The sequence below is a fragment of the Rhagoletis pomonella genome, unplaced genomic scaffold (genome assembly GCF_013731165.1).
Source record: "Rhagoletis pomonella isolate Grant_MI unplaced genomic scaffold, Rhpom_1.0 Rhpom_scaffold_00002, whole genome shotgun sequence".
In the NCBI taxonomy this organism is placed as follows: domain Eukaryota; kingdom Metazoa; phylum Arthropoda; class Insecta; order Diptera; family Tephritidae; genus Rhagoletis; species Rhagoletis pomonella.
Window position 1 is genome coordinate 112731417 of NW_023458556.1, and position 5410 is coordinate 112736826.

Here is a 5410-nt window from a genome sequence, read left to right on the forward strand (position 1 = left end):
AACTCTTGTTGCTAATTCATTTTCCTTATTCAACCAACTACTATCAATATTTTTATGGCTGTTAACCGAATAAAGTGATTTGTGCGAAAAAATTTTGACCGGCCAATTTTGGGCGATGATTGAGAGATTTCATTCACTTGAGAGATTTTCATTCATATTTAAGAAAATTTTCTTCCAAATACTTAATGTTTGCTCGAAAAAATTTGAAAAAAATGTTAAAAACAAACGCGATTTCTTAACCACTTGAAACTTTCACTTCCCTAAAATTTAATAGGCTATAAAACTGCACACCTACAATTTCTGTTAAAATTAAAAGATAATAATTTTGGTGAATTTTTTTATAGCCCCTCAAATTTTTCTTGTTTTCTTGTTTTGGGGGGAACCCTATATTGTTTTCAACTAGTTTTTATTATACATATGTACAAATAAATAAAAATAAAAAAATTGGCATCGACAAAGCACTTCTAAATCTCATCTAATCGTTTGAAAAATGAGGGCTCTGGACTATCTTGAACTGTAAATTCCAGTTTGGCACCATTGTCTTTCAAGGATACTTTAGACTCGGGGTTGAACGGCGAACTTTTTTTTGATATGGTCATATGTAGTACATGCTTACATACATATATACTTATGCGTATGTAAATATGATTACTTAGATAACATCAAAGTTATTTTGTGCTCTCATGAATCATTTCTGGGGCAGAATCCTACATACATTCAAACAAATATACTAGGTGTATATGTATAATTTTTCTCTCCTAAATATTTGTGTAATAAAAAATGTGTACTTTGGAATAAGTAAGAAGAGTGACGAAATCCACGAGTCAACGATAAGAATCAGTCGACGCGCTTTATCAGCTTGACGACCGAATTATTGAAGCTAATAAACAAGTCCACTAATAAAAATAGTGTTTCTTTTTGATTTAGTACACAAACACTTTTATTGGCTCTTGAACATGTGAAATGCTTTTACTGGCATGAGTTGCCCTCATGACTGAGACGTTTTGGTACTTGACTCTCGAACGCAGAGGAAGATTAAGATGACTGCGTGTTTGTGGCAAATATTCTTATACACATTCTACACTGTGCGACAATTTTATGACAATTCAGTCCGGACTTGGCTAATATTTTCTGAAAGTATATATTAGGGTGCCCATCGAAATCCTTTTTTTTTTGTAATCTCAGGACTCTACCCTAATTTCCTTCCTTTTTATGAGAAATATTATTGCCTATTTTTATAGATTTTTAAAAGTCATTTAGGGGTTGCGACATGTCATTTTAGGTCAGAAAGTACGGTTTGGTAAATTTATCAGTTTTTGAATGACTAGCTTTCATTGTGTACAAGTTTTTAAGATATTAAGATAAAACTTACGAAAACTATAATTTCCCCTTCTATTTATGCAGTCTTAAAAATTGGAGCGGAATGGTCTCATTAGTCACCGAAGAAGCACATTTAAAGCGGTTTCTAAATTTGCCGTTATATGAAAGTAGGGGACGTGCAATAAGTGTTATATATGTGATATACATAAATATTAATTAATAATTAATTGCATTATGTGAAAAAGTGACTGTAGGTAAATGCAATAGTCTTCAACATATCCTAGGATACTGCTTTCCATTCAGCTTGAACGTAAAAAGTCACTCCCTGGCACACTTTTCTGTAATCCGATTCTTTCATTTAAAGGTTATTTATAGAATTGAAAGATACATATTTTTAGAAAAAAACTAGAGATCCACTTAAGTTTTTCTATATAACTTTGGTAAATGTTACTCGATCGGTACGTAATAATTACCAAATTGAAGCCGAGACTTACTGTTACTGATTTATGTTAATAATATGATGAAAATCGGTCAGGTTATAAACAATTTTTTTTTATAAAAAATAAAATTATAGTTTAAAAAACTAAAACCTCGCTATTATAAAAAGCATTCGTACTGTCATCAGGTATGAGAATAGAAATCGCTGCATCTTTTAGGCGCATCCATATTACATAGTTACATCCCGAACTAATAAAAGGGAGGTAAAAAATGTTGAACACACTTTTTTGTTATTTTCCTATATTTGCAATTTTTATATTTTATGCATAAACATAAATAAACTAATTAGTGTTTCTAGAAGTTGTGCCTGTTCAGTGTTTCCATACTCATTTGCATAAACAAAATTTTTCCACGATGATGGAAAATAATGGCTTTTCTATTAGAGCTACCGAAATTGTTCCTAAATATGCAAAAATTCGCAAACTATACTTAAAAAAAAAAGATTAGAACATTAATGCTGTTCTTTACATCTTTTGACTATAGGCCAGTGCAATTATCAAGGGAACAATAAAAATATTGTTGAAAAAAGACAAGTTTGAGATTAACGATAAGTTAAAGGGCTGGGAGAAACGATATTTGACTTTATCTTTTGCGTTAACGGATTTATTATCTAATAATACGAACCAAACCTTTTTGCTGAACCCAGAATTTTTAACAAGAATTAGTCTTATTCGACTAGTGTGCTGTTGGTCACTTGGCGGTCGATGCGCGGGCTCTTACAATTAAAATACAACACTAATATTTTGCAGACTTGTTGTTGACTTCATGATACAATACATTTTCACTATTACCAAGGGATTTGAGAAAAATTAGATTTTCCACCCGCCCAATGCCCATAAAAGGATTGATCTTTTTGTTGTATTAATTTCTTGGGCATATCAAACATTATCTGAAACATGTCAACTATAATTGAATTATTTTCTTCTTACTTTTTACAGTACAGTTTAAGGAAGTTCCAACGTTATGTAAAAACTTAAGAAAAGTATTTTGTTTGAATTGAAAATTCAGTACAAATTTTAAAAAATCAGGACATAAGCGTCATGATTGAAGAAATTAATAAAATCAGTACAAGAGTTGAAAAATCAGTACGGTACTGATAAAATCAGTACGTCTGGCAACCGTATATAGCAATACGCAAATTCCAATATAATAATTTCATTGGTTCAAAAATACGAAGCGGAAATTTTTTAATATTTATTTGCAGCTCGTGACTTGGTTTCGAATTGTTATGAAAACATGATTGCACTTTAGTTTTTGTTCAGCACATTCAAATACCTTACATACTTAATACAGATGCATTCAAGTAAATATTTTGAATATACCCAAGTGATGGAAAAGTAAGCACAATAGTGCCATTTTTGGCACTTTCATTCACAAGGGCACTTTTGACACAATTCATTCAGTTTTGGCACAATCATAAATTACAGAAGTTTAGCCAGTATACTATAACATATATATCGTCGTTTAAACTACAAAACCGCGTATCAACAAAATGCAAACCGCGTATGTGAGATTGGATAAATTATTTTCTAGAGTAAAAACACTCATTTTTCAAAATGGTTGTCTTTTTTATAAAGCAATCGCATTTCTGGCTAGTATATTTCAGAACGAACGGATAAGGATTTAGCCAAGAGCTTGTGTGAGTAAATCCAATTTTTGGCAGCAAATGCTAGTTACGCGGTTTTGCAGAATGACGATACACGGTTTTGTACTTTAAACGACGAGATCTATGAGTAATATAGATTCGAAAAGTGAAAATTAAAAACACTTAAAAATTAAAATAAGGGCCATTATATAAAATTAATAAAAATTATTCAATGTAAAGAATAGTCAAAACTGGTCAAAATGTCGCACTGCTATTATTTCGCACATAGGATGCATATGTGTAAACAGTTATATTTAAGTGATTTTCCCCTTCGTAATTGGAATACTGTGTTATTTTAATATGATTTTACTCTAATAATTCAATGAAGTACATTAAAAATAGATAATATTTCTAAAAATACATATGTGTTTCTTAAAAAGCCTTAAAAGAAAGCAATTTCTATTTTGTGGCACTTTCATCTCCTTTTTGGCACTATTTTTGCAGTCCATTAGGCACATTTTGAAATTTTGGAATTCCATCCCTGATATACCCTACAGGAAATGTATCTAACTATAAGCTAACTTGAAGTTGAATAAGAAGGTATGGCGATGGTCGCGAAATAGTCAAGCGTGGTCACCTAACTTGTAAAAATGTTTATTTATTTACTTTATTTAATATTACATATTTGTCTATACAGGTGGTCCCATATTCGAATTACGCAAGAAAGAAAAAAATGAGTTGCGTCTTTAAGGGCTGTCAACATTCTGTACATTTGATTCCGGGTTGAAGTTTTTTTAAATTTCCAACGCTCCCTTTTATTAGAAATATATTAGTGATTAAAAGCTTGTGACGTCAATGAAAAAAATCTTCCCAAACTACCATTTATTTGTTCAACGTATTTTGTCCTAACGGATATATGTACACTGCCGGAACAAGGTATTGGCACCGCAAATTTTTCACAATATATGCAACAATTTTCGTTCTAATATTTTTCCGCTAATTTCGTATAAAAATATGGTTCATCCTACAACAAAAAACATAAAAATATAATTCCTAAACTTTGTGCAAAGCTCGCGAAAATTCATCAAATTTCCATGAAAATTTTCAACTTTTTAATCAGATTTTTTAGAATTTTTTGAGTATGCAGGTTTGTAGCCCAATCAATTTTATTATAATAAAGTGCAAGTTTTAAGTAGCTAAGAATTACCCTGGATTTTTGGCATTTTTTTTACGCAGTCTCTTCCATACAAACAATTTTTTTTTAAATACTTTATATGGAAAAATGCAAAAATTCTAAAAAATCAACGCGATTTTGGAGTAACTCCGAACTTGCATTTTTTTGCAAGAATTTAATGGGCTGCAAAACTGCAAACTCAAAAAAAATTAAAAAAATCTGGTTAAAAAATTGAAAATTTTGATGAAAATTTACTGAATTTTCGCGACTTTTGCACAAAGTTTAGGAATTATATTTTTGTGTTTTATGTTGTAGAATGAACCATATTTTTATACGAAATTAGCCACCTGTTTGAAAATTTTAATTTAATTTAATTATTAAATACTAGCAAATACCCGGCGTGCTTCGCTGCGCCTTAAAAGTATTTTTGTTTTGTTACTCGCTCTCACAACATATTAAAATATTAGTTAATACTGCTGTACATATTTGTATAGTAGGCAAATTTTTTTCAAATTAGATAAATACACAGTATTTGAATTTAGAATTAATACACGTTTGAGGAAAGGGTGCTATGGTAGACTTCAATTATAAGATTATAAATTAAATTTCCAAGAGATAGTCGGTAGTTTACATATTTTCTGATTACCTTCAAAAAGATATTAACTAACACCCACACTCAAAAAAAAAAATTAACAATTTTTCGTAGATCGAAATTTGTTTTTTAAATCTTACTTCATAAAGCTCTTTAAATAGATTTTATAAATGAGGCCATACGAGTTTTGGGAGAGAGTTACAACACAAAAAACATTTAAGGCGCAGCGAAGCAGGCCGGG